The 24224-nt window shown below is 46.5% G+C and overlaps 1 protein-coding gene across 1 annotated transcript in view; it reads right to left on the bottom strand.

Moving 5' to 3' along the window:
- Positions 1 to 24224, bottom strand: part of VPS41 (VPS41 subunit of HOPS complex) — an 841276-nt gene that overhangs the window by 782576 nt on the left and 34476 nt on the right. The gene's annotated exons all lie outside the window — the stretch shown is intronic.

Raw genomic sequence — 24224 nt, 5'->3', positions numbered from 1 at the left:
GTGGAAAATAAGAAGGTCTTCAAGGCCTTTCTAAAGGGAAGCAGATCAGGGATGGAGCGAAGAGGGGCAGGCAGGGAGTGCCAAAGAGCTGCCGCCATCACAGAGAAAGAACGTCCGCCTATCCTTGCTTTTTTAAAACGTGGCACTACAGCAAGGTTTGTGCCTGAAGATCGAAGGGCTCTGGAAGGCACATAGTGACAAATTGTTTGTGAAAGAATAGGGGGAGAGGCTAGCTTCAGGATTTTAAAAGTTAAACAAAGAGTTTTAAATTTAATTCTTTGCCCAACGGGCAGCCAGTGAAGATCCTGGATAGTACGGCGTACAGAAACAAACTTCGGAAGGCCAACCAACATCCTGGCGGCCGCATTTTGCACCCGCTGCAGGCGAACTAATTCTGCTTGATTAGCGCCCAGGAACAGGGAGCTGGCGTAGTCTAGTCTAGCCAGGACCGTAGCCTGGACAATAATCTGTCTCGTGTCAGCATCGAAAAACTTAAAAATAGGTCGCAGACACCGCAGGGCGCCGAAACAAGTACCGGCAACCCGTTTAGTGTGGGTGGTGAATGAGAGTTTATCATCCAACCACACCCCAAGGTTCCTGACTTCAGCCACTGGAGTGGGAACAGGGCCCAATTCAGATGGCCACCACTGATCGCCCCAAAGCTCGCTTTCCCTACCAAAAATAATAACCTCGGTTTTAGAGGCATTCCGTTGGAGGCGATTGTTCGCCATCCAGCCCGCCACAGCTTTTAACGCGGACTGAAAAGTGGCAGCATCCATGTTGGACTCCCCATTAAGTGCCACCGCCAGCTGCGTGTCATCGGCGTATGACACCATGGAGAGACCAAAACTATGGGCTACCTCTGCCAATGGTTGAACATATAAATTAAATAAGGTAGGGCTTAGGGCCGATCCCTGCGGGACACCCTGCGAGATCGGACGAGGAGCAGAAACAAAAGGGGGAGTGGACACTTTAAAAGTTCGATCAGTGAGGAAAGATCGAAACCACTCGAGCGCTCTCTCTCCAACACCAGCCTCCTCAAGGCGGTGAAGGAGGATCTGATGGGACACCGTGTCAAATGCGGCACTGAGATCCAATAGGATCAGTGCCGCCGTTTGACCTTGGTCCAACATCTTCCTGATGTTTTCCACCACCGCTAGAAGAGCCGTTTCGGTACTATGACCCGCACGGAACCCATTCTGTGAGTTATCCAGTATCTTCGCTTCCTGCAGATGGAGTGACAGGATGCGATTGGCATTAGACTCTGCTAATTTCGCTAGCCATGGAAGCAGGGAAATAGGCCGGTAATGTTCCGATTTAGTGGGATCAAGTACATAGACAATTAGTCCAGTATGTGATGCGGACTTCAACAATTCAACCAGCAATTAAAATTCCACAGCTGACCCCTCACCAGGGGAACACAAATAAAATTACACCGCAGAACATACAATCCTGCCTAGGTAAAGTACCGGCTAAACGGGAACAAATACCATTCTGGTTGGCACAAAAGATCACACAAATAGAGGCGGTGTTTCCAGACACCACCCCGCTAGAAAAACACAGGATTCTGACTATCTGTCTTCCAATGGGAATCGCACCACACATTGAGGACTGTGACACTTGGGGTACAGTCTTTGCTTCCATTTACACAAAAACGCACGGTGTTCCATCCATTTCGGTAATACCAGATGTGCTAAAACAAATTCAAGACGAATATGGTCCAGAACCCGCTTTAACTCTTGGTATGAAATTACTGAAAGACTTCAAGCAGGTCTCGGCTATATTGTTAGCCAACATAAAGGGTGAAGCAGCAAATGTGGCGATCCGCCAGAGGTTAAAGGAGACAGATTTAGCAGACCAACCAGCTGAAATTGCCAGAATCATAGAAAAATCCTATGAGGAACTAGGTAGAGATAGTTTAGGTGGAATACCAGTAAAACCACAACTGATTGAAAGTCCTGAAAAAATATTTTTTAATAATAATTCAACATCACAGAAAAAGAACTGGGATGGAAACAAACAATCCAATCCTAAAGAAAAGAAATTCCAGTCCAGAGGAAGGTCTCCTAGGCGAAGGGAGAAATCTCCGAACCAAAGACACAGGTCACCTCAGAGTGACCCCTCTGGGAAAAGATATAACCTTAGAAATAGGGATAATATAAAGAAGCCTGATAGATATCAAGACATTGATACACGTCCCTCTCAATCTTTTCAGACTTCCTCGCAGAAATCGGAAAGAAGAGGACGATCAGAACAAAGAGAAGAGCACGCCAAGTCCAAAGACAAGGAACCTGCTCATCTAAAAAAGAAATTACAATTTCCAAAAAAGTAGGTAGCCAGTATCAAGGTTGTTAACAATGCCGAGAATACTGAGGACACAACTGAAAAACGGAGAATGGGCTCAGACAATGCTAGACAGCGCAGCAGAAGTGAGCATAGCTCGCAAAGTCCTTATGAATCATCTGGAGACAGTGGACACGAATGAATATCTTCAAGTGGAAACTGCAGACACCAGAGTTAGCAAACCTCACAAAATATACGAAATAACATTACGTATAGAGGGGGATAAGACTAGAAAAATAAGGGGACTATTTTGGGATAAGCTCTCCAAGGGCTATGACATCCTTCTAGCTGAAAAAGACTGGCCACCAGAGTTTGTTAGGGAGTGCCCTCATGGCGAAGAAATAATTATGCCTGCCTTCTCAAATCATATCCCAATTCATAAAAAATACACACTTGCTAGAAAGTGGGCAGTGGCTCAAGCTCCTGCTTTATATAAAAATCACGTAGGATGGGATGAGGACTCTCCTCCTCACAAAATCCAGTTAAAATCACAACCTACTGCACAAAGGCAGTACCCAATTAAGCAAGAAGCTAAAAAACAGGTAAAAGAAATACTAGATCAGCTAGAATACCAGGGGGTGATTGAAACTTGCACCTCACAAATGAACAACCCTTTGTTTCCGGTCTCCAAACCAGACAATTCATACCGTCTAGTTTTGGATTACCGACACCTTAACTCATGTTGCAAAACTTTTGCAGTGCAAAATTCGCATAGTGCTGCACTAATGAATAACATAGTGCGCAAAAAATACAAAACAACATTAGACATCTCTAATGGATTCTTTTGTCAAAACATAGCACCAGAGAGCAGATATTTGTCTGCGTTCTCAATAAATGGCACTCAAAAACAATTCTGTCGGTTAGCCCAGGGGTACAAAAACAGCCCGGGAGTATTCTCAGCGAGAGTAACAGAATTACTACAAATATATGATGATGAAGCTTTATCTTATGTCGACGACATATACTTAACAGATGATGACTTGGATACTCACTTGAAGAGAGTGAACACCATAATACTTGGGTTCGCAGCAGAGGGTTACAAATTCAATTTTAAAAAATCCAGAATTGCCCATCTGACAGTCCTGTTCTTAGGATATGAATTATCAAGTGAAGGCAAAAGCCTGGCTGACAATTTCCTAGAGAAATGTGCCGTAATCCAAGCACCTAGAACACTAAAAAACCTACAGTCAATTCTAGGCTTCCTAAATTTCGGAAGAACATACATTGCAAATTACGCAGAAAGGGTCAAACCCCTTTATGATCTAATAAAACCAGATTTTAAAAGATCCAATTGGACTCAAATACACACAGAAATTCTCAGATCCTTACAAACGGACATGCTAATTAAAACAAAATTAGAAACACGTGATAACACACGCAATCTTGTGATTCGAGTCATCCCAGGAAGATGCGGATTCACATACCTGACCTCTAATGAGGGAGAAAAGGTACCAATTGCATTCAAATCACACTTGTACACAGAAGCTGAAAAGAAGTTCAGCAGTACAGAAAAAATTGTTCATGCAGTTCAAACCGCAATAGCTAGAGAAAAAGATCAAGCGGACGGTAGACACATCACAGTCAGAACAGCAGAATCAGCCTTTGAGGCACTAACAACACCGTGTAATTTACCAACAACATTGAATCCAAAGTGGATACAATGGGTGAATTCAATCACAACGGACAAAGTATACTATTACCTTGATCCAGAACTAGAAGAGTTGAAAAATCTAGAATATGAAAGAATATTCCCTCTGCCAATCGACATTCTGCCTTTACGACATTACGCCTGTGTAATTTATACAGACGGACATGCTCAACCCCCCGTTTGGGGAGAACAAGCATACAAGCCCACATGTGGGATTACAAAAGAAGTGTGGCGCGGAGGTAAACTAAGACCTCTATTAACAAAAACACACTCAGTAGAAACTAATTCAGAACAACAGACTGAAATAATAGCATTGAAAATGGCGCTAGATAATGCGGATCGCGAATTCCCGACACTTATAGTGTCTGATTCATATTACTGCGTCAAATCATATAACAAGGATTTGCAGACATGGATTCAAAACAGTTACAAAGATGACACAGATGCACCAATAAAGCAGAAATTGCTCTGGGAACAAATAGCTCTTTTACAAAAAGAACTACCAAAGACTCACGTGACACACTCACTGAGTCATCAACGTGATGGCGTTCACGTTGCAGGGAATTCATTGGCTGAAACAGCCACAGCGGCAGCCACTAAATCGGCTCCCGTAGTTCGAAAAAAGCGTACATTAAAATACATTGACGGTGAAACAGTGCTGGCGGTGAAAACGTCATCAAAAGGCGACTGCTCAGCTCTACCGATCAACTATCCACTCAATTATACATACATAATCGATGCAAACTCCGTCCCTTTTGCTCGAATCCCTGGAGTGGGGGATAGAGTGATTCCAAACATGGACAGGAGAAACTTGTTAATCGCAGACGCACATATGGGCGAGGGTCTCAGACACCTCAAACTAAAAGATTCTCTGGAAGAATTACAATCAAGGTACTGGTGGCCAGGCATGAGCCTGCATCATACCATGTTTGTAAAAAACTGCCCAAACTGCAACAGGAATAGCAGTGGTGAGAGAAACGGTGTAATACCGTGTCGTTTCACTCCAGGAAAAATCAACAGTAAAAAGCAAGGCTTGCGATTAACATATACAGGCTAGTTTCCACTTATAATGTAGATCACCAGCACTCGGCTGACGTCTGGACTGTTATACAGGATTTGCGAGTCTAAATGGCATATACGCTAAGAGCATGCTACGTCTGACCATTATTTTCACTCTAGCCCTCCAGCCTGAGGGGAAACGTGGCCAAATGAGCATAGCACAGCGGGAATCTTCTCACTTCCTTCCTGAGGGATACGGGATGGTGTAAAGAAAAAACCAAGGCATAAAGCAATCTATAACGGAAAGGATATTAGGTTCGGGAGCTGGGTGGGTCAAACATCTAATAAGTGTCCAACGTAGTCTAAATAACTTGCCAAGAAATTCTCTGAAGGGATTCAGTCCGTACGAATTATTATTTGGAACTAGGATGTTGATCTCTGACCTTGATAGTCAGACTTCAGTGGTGAAAGAAAAAAGCTTTGATATCAAAGACCGTTTGGCTATTTTGCAGGACTTAAACAAAACAAGAAAAGACCTGAGCAACATAAAGTTGAAACAGCAGCCAACAACCACTGAAGAACCACCACCTGTCCCAGCAAGACCTGTCTGGATTCCAAAAGTCGGGGATCTAGTCAGAGAAAAGATCGCGGTAAAGAAGGAATTTGGGCCTTCTTACAGAAAAGCAGTTCCTGTCTTGTCTGTCAACGGGACAAGATCAGTTGTACTACCGCCACTTGCTGGTAAAAAGGAGAACCGAGTTGTATCCATCGACCTGGTAAAACCACAATCATGTGGCCGATAACAAACAGTAGGCCAAGTGGACTCCCAATAAGTAGCAGAACACCAAGGTTTGCTACCAGTACAGAGGTCCTAACTAAGAGGCTAATCACATTCGAAACGCCTACAGTAGAACAACAAGGACTATGCAACAATGCAATGGAACTTAGACCTCTGAAAACCCAGATAAAAACATTTAGCAGAGACACACCAATCTATAATGAAGTACCAAGTACAAATGCAAGAAACAGTGATCATGAACCAATTGGAACAATTGACAGAACTGCATCCGGCTACTTCATAAACTTCGATGATTCCTCTGAAGGCTTCAGTGAATCAAAGACACAGCCATCATCAAAAACCTTTAAAGATAAAGCTAAAGAACTTTTGAAACAACTGAAAGAAACATATCTGATTTCTCCATGGATTGAATTTTGGGTGGGTTTTTGTGCATTTATCCTCATACTTTGGCTCATCATGATACTAACTTTGGGACGCTTCATTGAGGGAAAATATGCTAAAATGGACACAGCAAGTCAGAAAATCAACTTGATCCTCAAACCACACACATCTTCACACGTCGAGAAAAGAGAACTTTCTTCAGTCAACTTCACAGCCAATCCTATACCTGGTGGGGTAGCATGGGACAACACCGACTACGAAATCTATGGTCCGGTTGAAATCCTGAAATATCCACACCAAATTAAGATCTCATTGAGTGACTTTGTAAAACCAAACTCGTTTGCTGATGATTGGGACTTCGAAAGCATTAATAATATGATGTCTGACTTAGTAATGTCTGCTAAATTTACCAAACATGATTATTTGCAGGGTTCTACAAATTATGATAGTATGTATTGCTACAACCACTATGGTAACCATTTTTTACATAAATCTGCACAACCTAGAAATGTTTTAAATTATAATCAATGGGAACATTGTGCAACCCCTCCAAAAGGAAGCTCAAGAACCGTTTATGACAAATATTCATACTTTTCAGGTTTTAACACAAGTAATGCTGAAACATTTTATTTCAAATTGTCAAACAAGACAGGGACAAAGACCATGATAACAAACACAAAAATGATATATTCAGACTCATTCTTCGAACAAATTAATACTTTTGGTTTTGATTATTGGGACAAAAATGTTGAATTGAAAAGTGTTTGGGGCACAAAAGAATGGCAAGTACAGGGTATAGAATCTTTGTTTAGAGCCTGCATGATCCCAGAACAAATTATATTTTTAAATGACACTGTTCAACAAACCACCTGTCTTGGCTTAGCCAAAATCAAAGACTTAAATAAACCGTCTATTCCAAAACCAACAATGAACAGCAATAGCTCTAAAGATGAAGAGATAGACGTAAATTATGTATTAAACCAAAACAGAACACATCCAGATTGGAAACAGTGGTTGATCTGGCCCACAGATACTAATAACTGTCAAGACAGATTCCTGAACAAATCACAGGGATTCAAAATGACCAGGCCAGACCCTAGATATCCTCAAAGACAACACCCAGGGATAATAACCACCTACAGTGTGGGCAAATTATGCCTTCAGTGGCTACAAACTTCCACACTGGCAGAAATTAAGCAACACCTAACTTTACTTACTGATGGTGCTGACTTGCGTGATTTCATTATGGGACCGCGCAAACAGCGTCAAAAACGTTTCATAGCAGCCTCTGTATATGCAGCATACAATGAGGCCTGGAAGGTTACTCAAATTGAGACAGCAGAAAGAATATGGGAAATTGACCGTATTAATTTGGAAAAATCACTTTCTGTAGTGGACAATGGGTTAATGACTCTGTCCTCCAGAATTTTTTCTTTGGACAGCATTGTGTCTTCAGCAATCGACATATTATCGCAAGACTTACTGTTATTACAACACGGTCAGTCTCAATTGCGTTCTATTGTACAGCTTGGCTGGACGTTACAAAATCTGCGTTCAGGCTATGTGCCTTGGCGTTTAATCAACACAACGTCACTATTCTATATCTTTAACCTTACTGATAGACAAATCAGTATGGCCCAAAAGGGTGCTGATTATACAATCCTGAGCATTGAGAAACTTGAGAGATTACCAGTGACAATGTCAGAACGACCTGTCAGTGAATGGATAATACATGGGATAATTAATATTCCAATTTCAACCTTCAGGTTTCAATACTGCCAAAAATATATACAGGCTGGCATGTACGAGAAATTGGGAAAGGGGTACATTAAAACAACATGGAACCTGCCCTATTCACATGCATGTGTCAGTAATAAAGGACAGAAAGTGTTTCTTAGTGGCAATAATTGTGCGATGTCACTAAGCGGCACACTTCTGTGTAACGGAATTAGTTTGCATGGAGCCTGTGAAGGGAACTCAAATAACCTTTCATGTCACCAGCTAGGCGCACCTGCAACAGAGATAGAACCACTCTTTCAAAGACTCTACAATGGGAGTTACATTCTAATTGTAGATCGCAGATGCTGTAGTCTTATGCCCGGGACTCCTTATCTCGTAACTACGACTGCGAAGGTCAAGTGCTGTGGACACTCATTGTTACCCAGCTCCTTTCCAGACAGGGAGGCGAGGGCATGGCCCAACTTGAAAATTACTTCTATTCGAGTAGATACTTTAAGCAGAATGAAAACAGTGCTTCTTCAGACGCCTACCAGGCTCACGTCATCAAAGGAAACGTATGATCTACAAGTCGCAAGGACGACTGCAGAGATACATTCATTGTTATCAACTAATTCCCCCATACATTTCGCAGAAATCCTGAATGAAATCTTAAATATTTCTGATACCACCGGGGTCTCAAAGGTATTTAAGACAGTATTTTCGATGGCATTAACACCATTCAAAGCCATACTGGGTATTTTTCCAGACTTCGTCCATTCGATTTTTGGCGGACTCCCCTCATTTTAGGACTGATTGCAGGAATCCTATTCCTAGTCCTTATTTTTCGTTATGGCAAACCATGTCACAGACAAAACACCTGCGACAAGGGAAGAAACAATCCTAGCCATTGGATACCGGGACCGGATAACAAAAATCCTGGGACTATCCCAGCTTAGAGACCTGAACATGACTTGGTTTCTATCTTTTCGACCTATGTGGCAACGATGTGTTTTACCTGTATTAAGGTGCCTGCTATGCGGAGAAGAAAGCGTGTTAGACACCTGTCTGACGCTACAATCGGATGCGCCAATGGATGCAGAAACATTGTTGAGTCCAATCAAGGCTCACGCTTTGTGCTGCCCTCAAAGGCTACCAATCCTGATGACGGCATTCGTGGAAGCTTCACCACTACGATTAAGGGGTAGTGAAGTTCAAGATGAAAGCAGCATCGATCAGGTACGACCTTCTGTCAGCAATCCAAATCAGAACGTCAATGGAGATAATCATGCGACCGAATGCATGGTTACACCTTTTTCCGAGTTAGTGGAACTTTCCCAGGAAGCTGTTGACAGCTTTTTCGAAAGCCTAAATGATATGATGTTCTCACCAGAGCAGAAATAGAGACTTTTGAGCAAGCTCGCACACGGCGTTCCCGACACCCTGAATTTGGCCTTCAACTTTAATAATAAAGTCACATGAACAATTTTCCCTCCAGTTCACGGACAGCAATTTTTTCAGCAGCCCCAAAATATTTTGCATATTTTTCGGGACACTTATCTTCTGCTTAAAGTAAGAAACTATTCTTAAAGAACTAAGATTTCTATTTTTAGATAGCTTATAGACTTTAGCTGCCCGCTGGAATGTTCATAATTATTTGACTCTGTGATGAAATGGTCTCGAACTTTTTTTCTGTATTAAGAGCCATTTCATGTGTAAGTTCTCATATACCTAAATAGCAATAATGTATACAAATGCGTGCTTACTTTAAACATTATTCTACGGCTTGAGTGCATACTATACATATGACTGCATTTTTCCGTATATTTGATAATCTCATAATGCATTTATGTATTTTGGGGTGGTAAGGTATACACAATACCATATAGTATGTTGTACTATGTTTTACTATGCCTAGATTAGTAAATATGTCCATAGTTAGCGTGGAGTGGGTGTGATGTATTCCTATAGGTTCTGAATCGATCCCCCTATTCCTGACCCTATTCTGGTTAACAAACCAACAAGTTAACTAGCAGTCAGCCCATGAGGCAGCAAACCCCCATGATGCAGATACCGTTATCTGACGAAGCCACACTACGGCACAGGAACGTGTTATCTGATTAGGTCATAACGCTTGCGATCTAATTAGACAAGCGATATTCCTCCAGCCCCTGATAAGGCATACGGAGTTCTCATAACAAATCAAACCTATGACAACCTGGGAAAAACCCTGCGGCCATTGTTTTGATTTCACCGAGAACTTCAGCAAAAGAATGTGCTAACGACCACGTCATATGCCATCCTTATTGACTTATCTATGTCCATCCTTACGTCAATCTCGGCACCTTAAAGGTATAAATATTACCGATATTGCCCTATGCAAACACACGCGGTGGTGACGAGACGGAGCAGCCATACTTGCCGAAGCCCAAAGCAGAGCAGACCCCACTGGCGCAGCCCCGCCTTCCTGACGCGCTGAGAACGAAACGCGCTGCTTTCTCCTGCCGAGAGATCCAGCACCGGCGCTTCCGGGTAGCCCTCGCAGGCAGCCTGGAATATCGAGACCAGAGAGAGAGATACCATCCCCCATTCATCCTAACTTCCAGGTACAGAACTGAATAACCCCTCACAGAGAATTCTTTAGTCAGTCACTTGGCAACAACAAACTTAACTTAAACTGTAACTTTCTATTCCCGCCCACGCATTAGACTTAGGTCAGGTACACGGGGTAGGCGTATTTAGAAACACCAGTTGAGTACGTTTAGTCAAATGTATATGTGTATGTAATATATTTTAAATCATTTTAAACCTTCATATGGCTTAGAAACCATATCAATGTTTTTACAGTATTATTTTATACTTCTGCTTTTAATGTATGCACTTTACTTAACTATAAGTATTGCAATAATATCGATCCATTTCTCTTGTATGAGAAAAGAGACTGATCAATAAATAACATCTTTTATTGAACACGCCCGTCTCTTCCTTTTCTCTACAATCTGATGAGACTAAGAATGCACGTACTGACTGAGTGAAATAAATTGCCTTTTGTTCACACGACTCTCGAGATACACTCTTGATTAGGGGAGAGCACAGTTGTCATGTTCTATGGTTGTCAGAAACTAAATCCCTTCTTGTCTAAACAGGGGAGTTAATTCTTTCCTGAATATTCGAGAAAGTTTCTAGTGAACTCTGAGCTAAGCTGGCAAACCCAAAACTTTAAGTCTAATATCGACAGTAGTAGACCTAGCTAACGTCTGGTCTAGGCCTATACTATTGAAGGTATTATTCCAATGCGCAGAGCCTATTGGGATGATAGGAACTACACTACACTAGTTCCCATTATATGGAAATACAATGTTTATCATCTGCCACTAGATGAGGTGCATTGCATGCATGAAGTGGCAGGTTCGGGTAATCGTGTAAAAAGAATTATTGTTTGCCCATTCTGTAAGATGTTCATGTTCTCAAACGTTTGCAATATTGTCAAAATTAGCAAGCGTGCACTCGAGATGTAATGAGCCACTTAAAACGAAAATCGTTTTGCCAAAGATTGCATACCTGAAGTGTAGTTAAATTACACCTCCTTCGGGTACTACAAGGGCTTCGAGGGGGCTAAATGTAGAAGAAAAGGAATTATAAATGTTACAGTCGAAGTTCTGGATACTTGCGGTTGAGTCGCGGTGTGCTCTGCTGGCGTTGTTTACCTCGCGCTCGACTCCTCGTGCCTCGCCTTGCGCTGTGGCTCCCTCTCGTGAACCGAAAGTAGCAGAAGTCAGCTACCGGGTTGATTTTGTACTTGAAGTGATGGAGGTAGAAAGGGGACTATAACTCTAGTGTGTCCCGGGTTACTATTGCGTATTTGAGTGTTTATAAGGAAGTCATGTAAAAAGAGTTATACAATGACTTGAAATCCGAGATGGTGGAACTGTGAGCAAGTTTGTGCAAAAACAATATGTGGTTGACAAATTAAAGGGGAAACTGACACTGACTGTGAGGTCTAGTGAAAATTACGGGACAATTCTTTTCAATTGAAGGGAATTTGTCAGCTTATGTACTTGTTAGGGAGTGTGTGGCCGCTATTATGAATTGTGTGAGATGTATGGCAAATCTTGTGGGTTAGGTGAAGTTATTTTCAAGATTATGATCATGGTTATTACGAAGGGGGCGAAGAAGGGGGGAGTGTTTTACTGACACTGTATAAGGAAGAAGACTGTCACTATAGTACTCAACAGACTATTTTTAAATAAATGGCATATTCGGAACCAGTAGGAATGATGTTGCTTATCTTAGTAGGCTCAGCCATGGGATATTGTCATTCAGGCCTCTTGTATCGGTGCCCAAACGATTTATCCAACGCTGTTCTTTTTCGAAAAGGATTTTTTCGGCATGGTTATCCTTGTTTGCAAGAGTTTCCGAAACGACCCAGTTCAGTTCATCCACTGTGTGGTTCTTTTCTAAGTAATGATGGGCCATCTTGGTAGTGGTCTTTTTACATTTAACGTTGCTCCGATGCTCACCAATTCTTTGTTTAACCTTCCTACATGTCATCCCGATGTACCTCAGGAGACATGGGCAGGTTATCATGTAGATGACATGACTGGTGTTACAGTTCGTGTGTTTTAAGATTCTCCATTTGAAGTTTGTCAGCAGTTGTAACTCTTTTGTAGGTTGTGTCAAACTGCATACTGAACAAGAGCCACATGGGTAATGGCCAATTATTGGGGCATTACCCCATAAGTTTGGCTGTTCGTGTCGTTTCTCTGGAGGTGGCCTAGTATGGACCAAAATGTCCTTTAAATTGCGGCTCCGTTTGTTGGCGAACCTGGATTTGGGCCATGTAAGTGTTCCGGACGTGACGATTCTCCAGTTTTTGTTGACGATTTTTTTGACTTTGTCAGTCACTGGACTATAGGTAGTAACACAGGTTGTCAAGTTCTCCGGTCCTGTCTTAGTTGATGTCTCTAAAAGGCCCTCTCTGTTCTGATTTTGGGCCCGTTTCTTGCATTTGTTTATCACTCGCCTGGGGTAGTCGCGGTCTGCCAGTTTTTCACAGAGATCTTCTGCTTGGGCTCTGTATTCAATGTTCTTACTACAGTTCCTTCGTAGCCTGAGGAATTGGCTATAGGGAAGGTTTTCCCTCAAAGGGCGGGGATGGAAACTGTTAAAAGATAAAAGGCTGTTTTTCGCTGTTTCTTTGAAAAAAGTGCGTGTTTGTAGAGAACCATTGTCTGCATAGATTGTGATATCTAGGAAATCTAAGCTCCTCTTGTCAGCACTGTACGTGAATTTTAAGCAGTTGTCTTTGGTGTTAATCCAAGTATGGAAGTCTTGCAAGTTTTCTTCATTTCCGTTCCAAATTAGCAGAATATCGTCGATATACCGCTTCCAAAGCAGTATATGATGAAAAAAAGGGTTGGTGTCTGTGTGGATGTTGGTCCTTTCAAAGGTGCTCACATATAGCCCTGCCACGCTCGGGGCAAAGGTACTGCCCATCGAGGTCCCGTGGCATTGTAAATATAGGGTCTCATTATATTTGAAGTCGTTTTCTGTTAGGGCAAGACGACAGCATTCCAAAATAAAATGTCTTGGTGTCTTATGTGGCCAGTCCATATTGAATAGAATTGTCTCTAACATATCAAGGGTCTCTTGTTGGGGCAAACTCGTATAGAGACTTTCCACGTCGAGTCCTACTAGCATCATGGTGTCAGGTGAGTACTCGACGTCCTTCAGGATGTTTAAAAGGTCCCTGGTATCTTTTAGATAGGTTGGCGTGTTTTGTACCAAAGGTTTCAAATAATGATCAGAAAATTGTGAAAGGGGCTCCAAAATTGAGCCAATCCCGGAAACGATTGGTCTTCCAGGACGTGGCATGCGTGCTTTGTGTATCTTAGGTAATGAGTAGAAATACGGAATTTTTTGATTTTTTGTTTCCAGGAAGGCGGCCTCTTTTTTGGATAGCCAATTGTTGGCTTCTGCTTCTTTTTTTTTTTTTTTGTAAATATGTTTTTATTGCAGGAATCAAATAACATCACATCATTGGCACCTGATACGAAAATAAATCAGTTCTGGTAGTATTAATCAGAACGCTATACACGGCCATTCAGCCCACAACCCGGGGGTCGGGCGGCGTGTGCCACTTTTTGCAGTGTTCAGTTCTACATTTTCGCCATGTATCACAGGTGGTAAATAGAAAGTTTGTCTGCTTTATTAAACACCCCCAACAATTTCCCCACCCTCCCTTCAACCAACTCCCCGCCCCAGAGGATCTAAGTGTCATTCAGCATGATGTATGACCCCAACGGTTGGTGGAACCGACTGCCATTCCTCTCCCTCCCTCCCCCACCCTCCCCCCCTCTCGTCATCAGTGGGTAATCTCATGGTCGAGTATCATGATACATAAGCTGTAATTCTCCAGCTTGGGTACAATTCAGGAACAGTCTGTCAGTGGGGTCCAGGCTGTTCCTCATCTGCACTGTCTGAGTCAGTATGTGTAGCATGGTCGCGTAGAGCCTGCACTATCGTCTCCCAAGCCTGCGCCGCCTCTAGGGCCCGCTCATCCTGTCGCCGCCTCGCCTGCTGGAATCTTAGTGTGCTCTCACTCCCTGCCCACTTGAGAAGCTCATTGCGCCATTTAGCGCCCGCTGGACCAAGCCGCGCCTTCCAATGTCTAGTTAGTTCCCGTTTGGCCAGAAGTAACCCTAAATCGATAAATTTACTGGTGATTTTATTTTTAGGGGTGTGCGGAAACCAATACAGAATCCCCACAGCCGCATCCATCTGCAACGATCTTCCCGTCACTGCGGTCAGCGTGTCTTCTACCATCAGCCAGTAGGAGGTCAGCACAGGGCAGGACCACAGCATGTGGAGATGGTCCGCCCCGTCCGTTCCACACCTAGGACAGTCTGCCGTCTCCAGGCCAAAATATTTCTGTAGTTTCTCCGGGGTTAGATAAGCTCTATGTAAGATATAGAAGTGGACTAATTGGAATCGGGCGCTCCGCGTTCCCTTCCAGGACCGCTGCAGTAGCTGGGACCACGTGGACTCAGGGATCTCCTTCCCTATATCAACCTCCCACCGGGCCTTAAGGACCGCCAGGGGGGTCAACCTCTCTTCCACCATCCTGGAGTATAAGCAGGATACCGCTTTAATTGTCCCTGCGGACATCATGACATATTGACATGCCATCGACAGCTGTGGTTCCTCATGTCCAGTTCTCCAGTGTGCCAGGAGTGCCCTAGTAATCGCCGCATGAAGCAAGAAGTCGCCTCGGGGGACGTCATACCGGTCCAGAAGCGCCTGAAAGGGCAGCAGTGCCCAGTCTTCGTAAAGGTCGCCTACAATCTGCACACCCGGACACCTAGTCGCGACCAGTCTCCGCCATGGGGCAACGCCGTAAGCATCCCCAGCGGGATCTCTGGGGCATAAGGGCGCGGTCTGCCCGGACTGCGGTGCAGTCGGTTCCAGCATAACCGTATGGTGAGCTCTTCTTGTGTGAGATCTTTCAACTCTAGCTTCTGTTGCAGCGCAATAAACGATAGGACGTGCCTGGGTATTCCTCTACCTCTTGTTTCCTCCGGTCCACGGAATTCACGCGCCACCTCCTGGGTGTAACACTGCAGCTGGGCAGCCAAATAGTACGCCTCGAAATCCGGCGCTGCCAACCCTCCCTCTGCTCTCGGCCTCATCAAGGTTTTAAGCGCCACTCTGCGGCGGCCCGTGCCCCATAGGAACGCCACTATTGTGGAGTCCAGGCCCCGAAAGATGGATCTGGGGATCCATACTGGCAGTGTCCGGAAGTAGTACAATAGGCGGGGTAGCGCCACCATCTTCAACAGTGCTATTCGCCCCGCCACTGAGAGAGGCAGGGTGGACCAAAAGGACATGCTACCCTTTAGCGCTCGGATGGCCCTGGAGATGTTACCCTCCAGTACGTCCACAGGGCGATGGTAAACATGCACCCCCAAGTATCTAAAGCAAGCCGACTCCCATCTGATCTCCCTGTGTATGGCCGGCTGAGGGTTATCTCTGCGGACCGGAAACAAGCAGGTCTTAGTCCAATTCACCCGGAGTCCCGATATCTCCCCAAAGGTCGTAAGCACTGATTCCGCTCCAGTCAGGGCCGCTCCAGCGTCCTCGAGAAAAAGCAGCAGGTCATCAGCATACAGGGAGATATATTGATGGCCCGTCGGAGATTGTAACCCCCTGTAGTGGGCTCCCGTACGTATCGAGATAGCCAGCGGCTCCACCGCAAGGACAAATAGCAATGGGGATAGCGAACAGCCCTGTCGTGTTCCCCGTTCTACTGGATATTGTTGGGATATCAGCGGGCCCGATTTCACCCTAGCCACCGCCGAGGTGTACAATACCGTGGTCCATTTCAGGAATCCTTCCCCTAGACCGAAGCGCTCAAGGACCCTATGGAGATAAATCCATTCTAGGCTGTCGAAGGCTTTCTCCAGGTCAATCGAGAGGATCATAGGATCTGAAGCGTCTGTGTGATCTCCCTCCAACAATCTAAAGAGTCGACGGATGTTCATCGTGGTGTTGCGCTTGGGGATAAAGCCCGCCTGGTCAGCATGAATTAGTGACCCCATGTGTCCCAACAGTCGGGCGGCTAGTATGCTGCTCAAAATCTTATAATCGACCGTGAGCATTGAGAGCGGTCTGTAAGATGCAGGGTCCGATCCCTCCCGGTCTGGTTTAAGGAGAGGTATCACCAGGGCCTCTCTCATCGAACCCGGTAGGTGTCCTACAGATTTCGCCTCATTATAAACTCTTAGGAGTTTGGGGGCTAATATATCCACGTACGTGGAATAAAACTCCACAGGTAGGCCGTCCAGGCCCGGTGTTTTATTACGTGCCATTTTCTTAATCACACATCTTATCTCACCCAGTTCCACATCTCGTCCTAGATCTTTCGCCTGTTCCGAATCCAGGGTGGGAATCGGCAGGTCTCCCAGGAAAGAGTCCGTCGGGGAAATGTCCGGCGGTAGTCGACTACGATACAATGTCCTGTAATAACTCCAGAAGCATTTGAGGATCTCGGGTTGTGTGTAAACTTCCCCATTCCCATCAGTCCTCATCGCCACAATGGGCGAGGTACGTCTCGTGGGGTTAGCAAGCCAAGCCAGTAGTGCACTCGACTTGTCACCCTCCGCTAGCGATCTGGTCAAGTACAGCTTGTGGTCATAGCTGCGCAATCGTTCAACCTCTACTGCTACCGCCTCTTTTGCCGCTAGGACCTGCTGTTGGAGTTCTGGACGGCCAGGACGGGCGACCTCCAAGTCTCGGAGGCCTCGGTCAGCTCTGGCCAAGTCTTCCAGAAGCACGCGGCGTACTCCAACCTTTTGCGTTACACAATAGCCTCTTACCACTACCTTAAAGGCGTCCCATTCCGTAGCCCTCTCCGCAGTCGTGCCCTCGTTTATCGTGAAGTATCCCGAGATCTTGTCCTCCAGGTCCCTGCGAAACACCTGGTCTTCTAGCAGCTCGGGCCTCAGTTTCCAGGTAGGCACACAAGGGGCACATCGAAGCCAACACAGGGTGATCAACAATGGGTTGTGGTCGGAAATTGTTCTCGCCAGATATTCCGATCGCACAGCCGAGGAAGCTACCTCAACCGATCCCAATAAACCGTCCAGTCGCACATGCAACTCGTGCATGCCCGAAAAGTGGGAGTAATCTCGAGCATGTGGGTGGTGCGCTCGCCAAATGTCCGACAGTCCCCATTTCGCCTGCCAGTTTAACCTACCTTTAGCAACCCGAGTCGCCGGGGAGTCTGGGAGGGGTGGATGAGATCTGTCTAAGTCCACATCTAGCACCGCATTAAAGTCACCCCCTATCAGGATGGGCCCCGAGAGGTACCGGGCCAGAGAGCCCGACAGCACATTTAGAAAGGCGAGCTGGTCTGTGTTTGGCGCGTAAATGCAGCAAATATTCAACTCCTTTCCCCCTAATTTCCCTGCCAATGCGACGTATCTCCCCTCTGGATCTACAGTGTGGCTATCAACCTGCAGAGGTACCCCCGCCTTTATCCAAATGAGCGCTCCTCTCGCATAAGCTGAGTAGGTAGTGCAGTATACCTGCCCACGCCATCTACGCTGCAGCGCGAGACCATCAGTTTTGTTGAGATGTGTTTCTTGTAGCAGCACGATCTGTACTCCCCTACGCACTAGGTAAGCGTGGACCTTGTGTCGTCTAGTCATGGTGTGCAGACCCCTTACATTCCAGGTGACACATTTCAGGTTCGACAAGTCAGCCATAGTCCCATGTCTCGTCCACCCGCCATACTGAGCACACTACAGCCATAAAGAAGTACCCAACGAAATCTACAACGATGACGAGTCCCCCCCCGAACAACAATAAATCAACTTGCAAGCATGAACTCCCTTCCATCCCCCCCAGAACAGGTACCAAATAGTGCCATCCAGTCCCCATCCAAACGAATTTCTCCCTAACCTCCCTCCCTACTAACCTAACGGTGGCCACCGTAGGTATGCCTTAAGGGCAATGCGGGGGCCTAGCGTCGACCCGGAGTCCCGCTGCTAGCCGCATCACGGCCGAGCTCGAAAGCATCAGGGCTCGTAAGAAGAATTCCTGCAACCCCTCCCATTGTCAGCAAGCAATTAATTCTTCGTCATAAGTCCCACTAGCCAAATGTGCCCGTCCCCTCCCTTAGCCACCCAACCAGAACCGGCTCACCCTCAGGCATCATTGTTCGTCCAGCAGACCTTCTGCCGTCTCAGGGGTGACCTCCGGGAACTTCACACTGTCCGATTCAGATCCCTCGGTGTCCGAGCGGCCCCCGCTCTCTCCGGGCTCCGAAAGCCCAGCTCCATGGTCGTCCCGAGGGCCAGATATAGTAGAGACCATCTCCAGCGCTCCCCGCCGCTCCGCCTCAGCCTCCACTGTGGAAGGGCGGGCTGTCCTGCCCCTTCGGCGTCTGAACCTCTTGGGTTTCCTCTGTATCATGTCCTCCATCGTGGGATGAGAGGAAGTTCCGAAGCCGTCCTTGCCCGCCCTGTACAATTCAAGCCAACTACACACCTCGTCCGGGGTCTCAAACAACTTAGTGGAGTCGTCCACAATGATACTGGATGCCCTCAGCGCGTAGCTCCCGCTTGACGGCCAGGAAGGAGGAGCGACGCCTCTGCGTCTCATAGGTATAGTCCGGGAAAATGTTCACTCGGCTGTTGTCCACCAGATAAGGACCTTTCTGTCTGGCAGCCTGCAATATGAGGTCTCTGTCGCGAAAATGGAGCAGCCTTGCCACCACTGGACGCGGCGGGCGGCCCTGTTGTGGTGGCCTAGCCGGCACTCTGTGCGCCCGTTCCAACGTGTAGAAGGGGGACAACCCCTCCTGTGCCACGGCCGTCCGTAGCCAACTTTCAAGGTACGTCACCATGTCTCCCCCTTCAATTTTTTCCGGAAGGCCAACTATCCGAATGTTATTTCTCCTGTTGCGCCCTTCCGCATCCTCTGCCCGCTTCTCCAGCGCTTCTATCCGGGATAGAGCGTCTTTCATCGTGGTGTCCAAAGCTTTTTGCGCTGGTTCCAGGTGTCGCACCGACCCTTCGACCTCCTTCACTCTGTCGGAGAGCTTGCCATGATCCGCTCGGAGAAGGCCCAAGCCCGTCGCCACCTGAGCAATGTCCTCCCGAAGGGCCGACCTGGTCTCCGTGATGGCCAGTAGGATTTTATCGAGCTGTTCCTGGATAAGGGGGTTCCCTGGCCCCTCCGCATGAAGGCGCTCCTCATTGTCCGGTGGCTCTGCGTCAGACGCGGCCTGGGTACCTCCCTTAGGCCCCCGTGGCTTCCCCATGCTGGGCAGGGTTCACTGTTCAACCGCAGCAGTAGCGGGGATGGTCTAGCCGGGGCCACCCCCGGTTCGTCGCGGCCTTCAAAATCAACGCCACTCAGGTGTGGGTTTCCCCGTGTCTCCCCGGTACCCCTCAAGTCCAGTAGGGCCCCAAGTGTCGACCAGGCCAGCCGTCCGAGCGCGGGCCAGCCCGGGGTCCAAGATGGCGGGCAGAGGGTCCCCGCACCGATTAATCTCCGTGCAAGGGTGTGCTCTCAGGCTCCGCAGTAGTGGTGGCAGCGCCCCAGCTGAACGTGGTGAAAGTTACGAGGGCAACAGGACCCCACCTTGCCTTGGGTCCGCCCTCCACCACCCGGCTCACCCGAGAGTCCCCACAGCCAAGCGGCGACTGAGCCGGCTCGCAGATCTCGGTAGTGCTGGAGCGGCGGGCCCCTCTTCCGGGAGCCCCTCCTCAGAGGTCGTGTTGTCTGCCTCCCTCTCTCTAATAAGTCCCTCCGTGCAACGGAGGGACGTAGTGCAGGGTACTCCGCCGCCACCTCCGGTGCCCTCCTGGGCGCTCTCCACTCCCGTCACACGGCGCCGGTCCCCGCAGTACAATCACGGGGGGGGGGGGTCCCGCAACCTCCGTGCAGTACGCTCACCTCAAGTCCGGGCGTCAGGGTCCCCGCCGCGGTCCCCGCCTCAATGTCCGGGCGGCCGCGAGCAGGCTCCTCCGCCCCTCCCCCACTCCGGTCAGACCAGCGTCTTCTGGTCACCGGTCGGCGGCGATGGCCCCCTCGAGGGTCAGCAGGGGCTAAGTTGCTGGGGTCTGCCCCAACAGGGGACGAATCACCCGGTTCTCCGGGGGCCTCGAGTCGTCCGCCTCTCCCGGATCCCGGTTCCTCTCAGCTCCGGGGCAGTAGTGAAGGAGCAGGCGCCATCTTGGGTCCTCCCTCGGGACCTCGCGCTCCCTCGGGACCTCGCGTCTCCGCCGGTTTCCTCAGCTCCGAGGCCGGCTCCGGCCTCGGCTTGCAGGAGGGGGAGCCCAGGGCATCAGGCAACCAATTTCGGGGTGCAGGTGGCCTCAGACCCGTCCGCCAAACAGGATTAATGCGAGCTCGGCCGCAGAGCCGAGACGCTAGGCGACCTCCGCCATCGGCGATCAAGCCACGCCCGTTGGCTTCTGCTTCTTCTATCATCATACCTATCGTTGTTTGTAACCTTTTGGTAGGATCTATAGTCAGTCTTCTGTAGAACTTCTCATCCGATAGTAAATCTTTGCATTGTTTGTCATAGCCGGCTGCAGAGAGTATGACTATTCCTCCGCCTTTGTCGGCCGGCTTGATTACAATTTGTCCGTCTTGTTTCAATTCATCCAGTGCCATCTGTTCTCCTCTTGTTATGTTGTGAAACGGTCTCTGTTGGTCTAATACAATCTCGTCTACCTCTCTCATTATCGCTTGCTCAAAAGTGGCAAGTTCAATTGGGACTTGAGAGTTTAATGGACAGAAAGTAGACTTGTTCCTCAAAGATGTGTCGCCGTCAGAAGTGTTCAGTGGTTGATCCTTAAAAAAGGCTTTCAGCTTCAGGGTGCGACAAAATTCTGCTAATTCGCATTTTGTCTTAAAAATATCAATTTTCGGAGTTGGAACAAAACCTAAACCTTTGTTTAGGATGTCCTCTTGCTCTGTTGTTAGAACTTTATCAGTCAAATTTACGATGAGGGAGTGTCTGGTCCTCATCGTAAATTTGACTGATAAAGTTTAGGTTTTGTTCCAACTCCGAAAATTGATATTTTTAAGACAAAATGCAAATTAGACGGACAAATTGTAATCAAGCCGGCCGACAAAGGCGGAGGAATAGTCATACTCTCTGCAGCCGGCTATGACAAACAATGCAAAGATTTACTATCGGATGAGAAGTTCTACAGAAGACTGACTATAGATCCTACCAAAAGGTTACAAACAACGATAGGTATGATGATAGAAGAAGCAGAAGCCAACAATTGGCTATCCAAAAAAGAGGCCGCCTTCCTGGAAACAAAAAATCCCAAAATTCCGTATTTCTACTCATTACCTAAGATACACAAAGCACGCATGCCACCTCCTGGAAGACCAATCGTTTCCGGGATTGGCTCAATTTTGGAGCCCCTTTCACAATTTTCGGATCATTATTTGAAACCTTTGGTACAAAACATGCCAACCTACCTAAAAGATACCAGGGACCTTTAAAACATCCTGAAGGACGTCGAGTACTCACCTGACACCATGATGCTAGTAGGACTCGACGTGGAAAGTCTCTATACGAGTTTGCCCCAACAAGAGACCCTTGATATGTTAGAGACAACTCTATTCAATATGGACTGGCCACATAAGACACCAAGACATTTTATTTTGGAATGCTGTCGTCTTGCCCTAACAGAAAACTACTTCAAATATAATGAGACCCTATATTTACAATGCCATGGGACCTCGATGGGCAGCACCTTTGCCCCGAGCGTGGCAGGGCTATATGTGAGCACCTTTGAAAGGACCAACATCCACACAGACACCAACCCTTTTTTTCGTCATATACTGCTTTGGAAGCGGTATATCGACGATATTCTGCTAATTTGGAACGGAAATGAAGAAAACTTGCAAGACTTCCATACTTGGATTAACACCAAAGACAACTGCTTAAAATTCACGTACAGTGCTGACAAGAGGAGCTTAGATTTCCTAGATATCACAATCTATGCAGACAATGGTTCTCTACAAACACGCACTTTTTTCAAAGAAACAGCGAAAAACAGCCTTTTATCTTTTAACAGTTTCCATCCCCGCCCTTTGAGGGAAAACCTTCCCTATAGCCAATTCCTCAGGCTACGAAGGAACTGTAGTAAGAACATTGAATACAGAGCCCAAGCAGAAGATCTCTGTGAAAAACTGGCAGACCGCGACTACCCCAGGCGAGTGATAAACAAATGCAAGAAACGGGCCCAAAATCAGAACAGAGAGGGCCTTTTAGAGACATCAACTAAGACAGGACCGGAGAACTTGACAACCTGTGTTACTACCTATAGTCCAGTGACTGACAAAGTCAAAGAAATCGTCAACAAAAACTGGAGAATCGTCACGTCCGGAACACTTACATGGCCCAAACCCAGGTTCGCCAACAAACGGAGCCGCAATTTAAAGGACATTTTGGTCCATACTAGGCCACCTCCAGAGAAACGACACGAACAGCCAAACTTATGGGGTAATGCCCCAATAATTGGCCATTACCCATGTGGCTCTTGTTCAGTATGCAGTTTGACACAACCTACAAAAGAGTTACAACTGCTGACAAACTTCAAATGGAGAATCTTAAAACACACGAACTGTAACACCAGTCATGTCATCTACATGATAACCTGCCCATGTCTCCTGAGGTACATCGGGATGACATGTAGGAAGGTTAAACAAAGAATTGGTGAGCATCGGAGCAACGTTAAATGTAAAAAGACCACTACCAAGATGGCCCATCATTACTTAGAAAAGAACCACACAGTGGATGAACTGAACTGGGTCGTTTTGGAAACTCTTGCAAACAAGGATAACAATGCCGAAAAAATCCTTTTCGAAAAAGAACAGCGTTGGATACATCGTTTGAGCACCGATACAAGAGGCCTGAATGACAATATCCCATGGTTGAGCCTACTAAGATAAGCAACATCATTCCTACTGGTTCCGAATATGCCATTTATTTAAAAATAGTCTGTTGAGTACTATAGTGACAGTCTTCTTCCTTATACAGTGTCAGTAAAACATTCCCCCCTTCTTCGCCCCCTTCGTAATAACCATGATCATAATCTTGAAAATAACTTCACCTAACCCACAAGATTTGCCATACATCTCACACAATTCATAATAGCGGCCACACACTCCCTAACAAGTAGTAGACGGAATGATGTCTCAACAACTAGACCTTAGAGCCGGAATACCTAATAAAATCATTTCTGCACGTCTATATTGAATATTACATAAGCTGACAAATTCCCTTCAATTGAAAAGAATTGTCCCGTAATTTTCACTAGACCTCACAGTCAGTGTCAGTTTCCCCTTTAATTTGTCAACCACATATCGTTTTTGCACAAACTTGCTCACAGTTCCACCATCTCGGATTTCAAGTCATTGTATAACTCATTTTACATGACTTCCTTATAAACACTCAAATACGCAATAGTAACCCGGGACACACTAGAGTTATAGTCCCCTTTCTACCTCCATCACTTCAAGTACAAAATCAACCCGGTAGCTGACTTCTGCTACTTCCGGGTCACGAGAGGCAGCCACAGCGCAAGGCGAGGCACGAGGAGTCGAGCGCGAGGTAAACAACGCCAGCAGAGCACACCGCGACTCAACCGCAAGTATCCAGAACTTCGACTGTAACATTTATAATTCCTTTTCTTCTACATTTAGCCCCCTCGAAGCCCTTGTAGTACCCGAAGGAGGTGTAATTTAACTACACTTCAGGTATGCAATCTTTGGCAAAACGATTTTCGTTTTAAGTGGCTCATT

This window comes from Lissotriton helveticus, chromosome 4_1 (genome assembly GCF_964261635.1).
Source record: "Lissotriton helveticus chromosome 4_1, aLisHel1.1, whole genome shotgun sequence".
NCBI lineage: Eukaryota > Metazoa > Chordata > Amphibia > Caudata > Salamandridae > Lissotriton > Lissotriton helveticus.
The sequence above is the reverse complement of the archived record's forward strand: the minus strand, read 5'-3'. Positions and strand labels throughout refer to the sequence as shown.